This window comes from Oncorhynchus keta, unplaced genomic scaffold, assembly GCF_023373465.1.
Source record: "Oncorhynchus keta strain PuntledgeMale-10-30-2019 unplaced genomic scaffold, Oket_V2 Un_contig_398_pilon_pilon, whole genome shotgun sequence".
Lineage (NCBI taxonomy): Eukaryota > Metazoa > Chordata > Actinopteri > Salmoniformes > Salmonidae > Oncorhynchus > Oncorhynchus keta.
Window position 1 is genome coordinate 185,001 of NW_026287545.1, and position 8,120 is coordinate 193,120.

The 8,120-nt window shown below is 41.5% G+C and overlaps 1 protein-coding gene across 1 annotated transcript in view; it reads right to left on the minus strand.

The window, feature by feature from the left end:
- The window catches only part of LOC127924401 (NACHT, LRR and PYD domains-containing protein 12-like), a 37,522-nt gene extending 32,121 nt beyond the window's left edge, over positions 1-5,401 (minus strand). Inside the window, 1 exon segment of the mRNA XM_052509145.1 lies at positions 5,295-5,401. The gene's annotated coding sequence lies outside the window, so the exon portion shown is untranslated.
- Between the last annotated feature and the right edge of the window lie 2,719 nt (positions 5,402-8,120).

Consider the following 8,120-nt stretch of genomic DNA (forward strand, 5'->3'; position numbering starts at 1 on the left):
ACCTAACCTTATAATAGTTTGTAAGTAACCTAGACCTAACCTTATAATAGTTTGTAGGTAGCCTAGACCTGACCTTATAGTAGTTTGTTGGTAGCCTAGACCTAACCTTGTAATAGTTTGTAAGTAACCTAGACCTAACCTTATAATAGTTTGTAGGTAGCCTAGACCTGACCTTATAGTAGTTTGTAGGTAGCCTAGACCTAACCTTATAATAGTTTGCAGGTAGCCTAGACCTAACCTTATAATAGTTTGTAGGTAACCTAGACCTAACCTTATAATAGTTTGTAGGTAGCCTAGACCTAACCTTATAGTAGTTTGTAGGTAGCCTAGACCTAACCTTATAATAGTTTGTAGGTAGCCTAGACCTAACCTTATAATAGTTTGCAGGTAGCCTAGACCTAACCTTATAATAGTTTGTAAGTAACCTAGACCTGACCTTATAGTAGTTTGTAGGTAGCCTAGACCTAACCTTATAATAGTTTGTAGGTAGCCTAGACCTAACCTTGTAGGTAGCCTAGGCCTAGACCTAACCTTATAGTAGTTTGTTGGTAGCCTAGACCTAACCTTATAATAGTTTGTAGGTAGCCTAGACCTAACCTTATAATAGTTTGTAGGTAGCCTAGACCTAACCTTATAATAGTTTGTAGGTAGCCTAGACCTAACCTTATAATAGTTTGTAGGTAACCTAGACCTAACCTTATAATAGTTTGTAGGTAACCTAGACCTAACCTTATAATAGTTTGTATCTAACCTAGACCTAACCTTATAATAGTTTGTAGGTAGCCTAGACCTAACCTTATAATAGTTTGCAGGTAGCCTAGACCTAACCTTATAATAGTTTGTAGGTAGCCTAGACCTAACCTTATAATAGTTTGTAGGTAGCCTAGACCTAACCTTATAATAGTTTGTAGGTAGCCTAGACCTAACCTTATAATAGTTTGTAGGTAACCTAGACCTAACCTTATAATAGTTTGTAGGTAGCCTAGACCTAACCTTATAATAGTTTGCAGGTAGCCTAGACCTAACCTTATAATAGTTTGCAGGTAGCCTAGACCTAACCTTATAATAGTTTGTAGGTAACCTAGACCTAACCTTGTAATAGTTTGTAGGTAACATTTACATTTACATTTAAGTCATTTAGCAGACGCTCTTATCCAGAGCGACTTACAAATTGGTGCATTCACCTTATGACATCCAGTGGAACAGCCACTTTACAATAGTGCATCTAAATCTTAAAAGGGGGGGGGGGTGAGAAGGATTACTTATCCTATCCTAGGTATTCCTTAAAGAGGTGGGGTTTCAGGTGTCTCCGGAAGGTGGTGATTGACTCCGCTGTCCTGGCGTCGTGAGGGAGTTTGTTCCACTATTGGGGGGCCAGAGCAGCGAACAGTTTTGACTGGGCTGAGCGGGTAACCTAGACCTAACCTTATAATAGTCTGTAGGTAACCTAGACCTAACCTTATAATAGTTTGTAGGTAGCCTAGACCTAACCTTATAATAGTTTGTAGGTAGCCTAGACCTAACCTTATAATAGTTTGTAGGTAACCTAGACCTAACCTTATAATAGTTTGCAGGTAGCCTAGACCTAACCTTATAATAGTTTGTAGGTAGCCTAGACCTAACCTTATAATAGTTTGTAGGTAACCTAGACCTAACCTTATAATAGTTTGTAGGTAGCCTAGACCTAACCTTATAATAGTTTGTAAGTAACCTAGACCTAACCTTATAATAGTTTGTAGGTAGCCTAGACCTAACCTTATAATAGTTTGTAGGTAGCCTAGACCTGACCTTATAGTAGTTTGTTGGTAGCCTAGACCTAACCTTGTAATAGTTTGTAAGTAACCTAGACCTAACCTTATAATAGTTTGTAGGTAGCCTAGACCTGACCTTATAGTAGTTTGTAGGTAGCCTAGACCTAACCTTATAATAGTTTGTAGGTAGCCTAGACCTAACCTTGTAGGTAGCCTAGGCCTAGACCTAACCTTATAGTAGTTTGTTGGTAGCCTAGACCTAACCTTATAATAGTTTGTAGGTAGCCTAGACCTAACCTTATAGTAGTTTGTTGGTAGCCTAGACCTAACCTTATAGTAGTTTGTAGGTAGCCTAGACCTAACCTTGTAGGTAGCCTAGACCTAACCTTATAATAGTTTGTAGGTAGCCTAGACCTAACCTTATAATAGTTTGCAGGTAGCCTAGACCTAACCTTATAATAGTTTGTAGGTAGCCTAGACCTAACCTTATAATAGTTTGTAGGTAGCCTAGACCTAACCTTATAATAGTTTGTAGGTAGCCTAGACCTAACCTTATAATAGTTTGTAGGTAGCCTAGACCTAACCTTATAATAGTTTGTAGGTAGCCTAGACCTAACCTTACTATTTATGCTGATACTGGGTTAACACTATTTATACTGACACTGGGTTAACACTATTGATACTGATCAGTATAAATAGTGTTAACCCAGGATCACTATCAATAGGGTTAACCCAGTATCAGTATAAACAAAGTTAACCCAGTATTAGTGTCAGGATTCTCCCCTTTTAGCCTGAATTCACAACCAGAACATGTCAAGACATCTGGCTAGTATCATAGTTTACCCCTCAGGGTACGTTCAGGTTTCAGCATCAGGCAGGTATCAACATGCCGAGTCGTAGGCAACAACCTGGGTTGTATTCATTAGTTTACTCCACAGCCAACAGTTTTAAAATGTTGCTTAAAACATAAACAGTTTACTCCAAAAGCTGTACAACGTGACCTAAACGGTTTCTGTCGCCAAACGTTTTGCTACAGGGGCACTAATGAATACACTTAAACTGTTTTGAGGAAGTGGAATTTGTTGTTAGTCTCTCCACAATATTTATTTGTCTCTTTCACACAACAAACCTTCCTCAGTGAAAAGCATTAACAGCAGATTAGAATGAGAAAAGGTTTGTTTGTTGATTGTTGTGTTTTAAGCCTGTTTTGAGAAGACAAGTCTATAGACCTATGATACAGTAGGAGATCACCCTGGTCTATAGACCTATGATACAGTAGGAGATCACCCTGGTCTATAGACCTATGATACAGTAGGAGATCACCCTGGTCTATAGACCTATGATACAGTAGGAGATCACCCTGGTCTATAGACCTATGATACAGTAGGAGATCACCCTGGTCTATAGACCTATGATATAGTAGGAGATCACCCTGGTCTATAGACCTATGATACAGTAGGAGATCACCCTGGTCTATAGACCTATGATACAGTAGGAGATCACCCTGGTCTATAGACCTATGATACAGTAGGAGATCACCCTGGTCTATAGACCTATGATACAGTAGGAGATCACCCTGGTCTATAGACCTATGATACAGTAGGAGATCACCCTGGTCTATAGACCTATGATACAGTAGGAGATCACCCTGGTCTATAGACCTATGATACAGTAGGAGATCACCCTGGTCTATAGACCTATGATACAGTAGGAGATCACCCTGGTCTATAGACCTATGATACAGTAGGAGATCACCCTGGTCTATAGACCTATGATACAGTAGATCACCCTGGTCTATAGACCTATGATACAGTAGGAGATCACCCTGGTCTATAGACCTATGATACAGTAGGAGATCACCCTGGTCTATAGACCTATGATACAGTAGGAGATCACCCTGGTCTATAGACCTATTATACAGTAGGAGATCACCCTGGTCTATAGACCTATGATACAGTAGGAGATCACCCTGGTCTATAGACCTATGATACAGTAGGAGATCACCCTGGTCTATAGACCTATGATACAGTAGGAGATCACCCTGGTCTATAGACCTATGATACAGTAGGAGATCACCCTGGTCTATAGACCTATTATACAGTAGGAGATCACCCTGGTCTATAGACCTATGATACAGTAGGAGATCACCCTGGTCTATAGACCTATGATACAGTAGGAGATCACCCTGGTCTATAGACCTATGATACAGTAGGAGATCACCCTGGTCTATAGACCTATGATACAGTAGGAGATCACCCTGGTCTATAGACCTATGATACAGTAGGAGATCACCCTGGTCTATAGACCTATGATACAGTAGATCACCCTGGTCTATAGACCTATGATACAGTAGGAGATCACCCTGGTCTATAGACCTATGATACAGTAGGAGATCACCCTGGTCTATAGACCTATGATACAGTAGGAGATCACCCTGGTCTATAGACCTATGATACAGTAGGAGATCACCCTGGTCTATAGACCTATGATACAGTAGGAGATCACCCTGGTCTATAGACCTATGATACAGTAGGAGATCACCCTGGTCTATAGACCTATGATACAGTAGGAGATCACCCTGGTCTATAGACCTATGATACAGTAGGAGATCACCCTGGTCTATAGACCTATGATACAGTAGGAGATCACCCTGGTCTATAGACCTATGATACAGTAGATCACCCTGGTCTATAGACCTATGATACAGTAGGAGATCACCCTGGTCTATAGACCTATGATACAGTAGGAGATCACCCTGGTCTATAGACCTATGATACAGTAGGAGATCACCCTGGTCTATAGACCTATGATGCAGTAGGAGATCACCCTGGTCTATAGACCTATGATACAGTAGGAGATCACCCCGGTCTATAGACCTATGATACAGTAGGAGATCACCCTGGTCTATAGACCTATGATACAGTAGGAGATCACCCTGGTCTATAGACCTATGATGCAGTACACTCTTAGAGTAAAGGGTTCCAAACAGGTCCTCTGGCTGTCACCATAGGAGAACGCTTTTGGGTTCCAGGTAGAATTCTCCAGGCTTCTATGTTGAACCTTCTGTGGAAAGAGTTCTTCATGGAACCCAAAAGGGATCTATCTACCTAGTACCAAAAAGGGTTCTACAAAGGGCTCTCCTATGGGGACAGTCAAAGTACCCTTTTAGATTCTAGATAGTGTAGGAGCGATCACCCTGGGGCACACAGATGGGCACAGAACAAATTCATCTAATTTATATTGAAAACATTTTAAGGAGAGTAGGACTATTATAACACTGTCCACCAGAAATATCATCAACTATATGAATACACATAACAATATCATCAACTATATGAATACACATAACAATATCATCAACTATATGAACACACATAACAATATCATCAACTATATGAATACACATAACAATATCATCAACTATATGAGTACACATAACAATATCATCAACTATATGAATACACATTACAATATCATCAACTATATGAATACACATAACAATATCATCAACTATATTAATACACATAACAATTGTTGTCTTACCTTTTATCTCTCAATAGAAACAGAGTCTGAATGATCATCAGGTCGTCAAAAGTTACTTTCATTTGCTCTGCTCAATTACATATCAGGTTCTGCCTGTTCTCTCTCCCTCCCTCTCTCTTTATAGCTCTTACAATGTGCCTTGGCATACATTCTACAACTGTCTGAAACTCTATTCTTCTGTCTCTCTCCATCACTTTCTCTGTGTCCTCTGTTGCTGTCTCTGTGTCTTGTCTGGTGTCTCCATCATATCCTATTCTGTTGCTGTCTCTGTGTCTTGTTTGGTGTCTCTCTCCGTCATATCCTATTCCTCTGTTGCTGTCTCTGTGTCTTGTCTGTGTCTCTCTCTATCACCAGAATATGTTGAGGGTTAGGCCTACTACAATACAACATTCACAACATGACAACACAACTACATAACACCATTAAATACAGTTGAGGGTTACTACAATACAACATGACAACACAACTACATAACACCATTAAATACAGTTGAGGGTTACTACAATACAACATGACAACACAACTACATAACACCATTAAATACAGTTGAGGGTTACTACAATACTACATGACAACACAACTACATAACACCATTAAATGCAGTTGAGGGTTACTACAATACAACATGACAACACAACTACATAACACCATTAAATACAACTACATAACACCATTAAATACAGTTGAGGGTTACTACAATACAACATGACAACACAACTACATAACACCATTAAATACAGTTGAGGGTTACTACAATACAACATGACAACACAACTACATAACACCATTAAATACAGTTGAGGGTTACTACAATACAACATGACAACACAACTACATAACACCATTAAATACAACTACATAACACCATTAAATACAGTTGAGGGTTACTACAATACAACATGACAACACAACTACATAACACCATTAAATACAGTTGAGGGTTACTACAATACAACATGACAACACAACTACATAACACCATTAAATACAACTACATAACACCATTAAATACAGTTGAGGGTTACTACAATACAACATGACAACACAACTACATAACACCATTAAATACAGTTGAGGGTTACTACAATACAATATGACAACACAACTACATAACACCATTAAATACAGTTGAGGGTTACTACAATACAACATGACAACACAACTACATAACACCATTAAATACAGTTGAGGGTTACTACAATACAACATGACAACACAACTACATAACACCATTAAATACAGTTGAGGGTTACTACAATACAACATGACAACACAACTACATAACACCATTAAATACAGTTGAGGGTTACTACAATACAACATGACAACACAACTACATAACACCATTAAATACAGTTGAGGGTTACTACAATACACTACAAAGCGCTCCGCACTGCTAAAGCTAACTCTCTCTCCTCTGCTCTCATCCTTCTAGACCTATCGGCTGCCTTCGATACTGTGAACCATCAGATCCTCCTCTCCACCATCTCCGAGTTGGGCATCTCCGGCGCGGCCCACGCTTGGATTGCGTCCTACCTGACAGGTCGCTCCTACCAGGTGGCGTGGCGAGAATCTGTCTCCTCACCACGCGCTCTCACCACTGGTGTCCCCCAGGGCTCTGTTCTAGGCCCTCTCCTATTCTCGCTATACACCAAGTCACTTGGCTCTGTCATAACCTCACATGGTCTCTCCTATCATTGCTATGCAGACGACACACAATTAATCTTCTCCTTTCCCCCTTCTGATGACCAGGTGGCGAATCGCATCTCTGCATGTCTGGCAGACATATCAGTGTGGATGACGGATCACCACCTCAAGCTGAACCTCGGCAAGACGGAGCTGCTCTTCCTCCCGGGGAAGGACTGCCCGTTCCATGATCTCGCCATCACGGTTGACAACTCCATTGTGTCCTCCTCCCAGAGCGCTAAGAACCTTGGCGTGATCCTGGACAACACCCTGTCGTTCTCAACTAACATCAAGGTGGTGGCCCGTTCCTGTAGGTTCATGCTCTACAACATCCGCAGAGTACGACCCTGCCTCACACAGGAAGCGGCGCAGGTCCTAATCCAGGCACTTGTCATCTCCTGTCTGGATTACTGCAACTCGCTGTTGGCTGGGCTCCCTGCCTGTGCCATTAAACCCCTACAACTCATCCAGAACGCTGCAGCCCGTCTGGTGTTCAACCTTCCCAAGTTCTCTCACGTCACCCTGCTCCTCCGCTCTCTCCACTGGCTTCCAGTTGAAGCTCGCATCCGCTACAAGACCATGGTGCTTGCCTACGGAGCTGTGAGGGGAACGGCACCTCAGTACCTCCAGGCTCTGATCAGGCCCTACACCCAAACAAGGGCACTGCGTTCATCCACCTCTGGCCTGCTTGCCTCCCTACCACTGAGGAAGTACAGTTCCCGCTCAGCCCAGTCAAAACTGTTCGCTGCTTTGGCCCCCCAATGGTGGAACAAACTCCCTCACGACGCCAGGACAGCGGAGTCAATCACCACCTTCCGGAGACACCTGAAACCCCATCTCTTTAAGGAATACCTAGGATAGGATAAAGTAATCCTTCTCACCCCCCTTAAAAGATTTAGATGCACTATTGTAAAGTGGCTGTTCCACTGGATGTCATAAGGTGAATGCACCAATTTGTAAGTCGCTCTGGATAAGAGCGTCTGCTAAATGACTTAAATGTAAATGTAAAATGTAATACCAAAGCAGAGTGTAGTATCAGTACTTAGGGGTCATAGGCCATACCAAGGCAGAGTGCAGTATCAGTACTTAGGGGTCATAGGTCATACCAAGGCAGAGTGTAGGATCAATACTTAGGGGTCA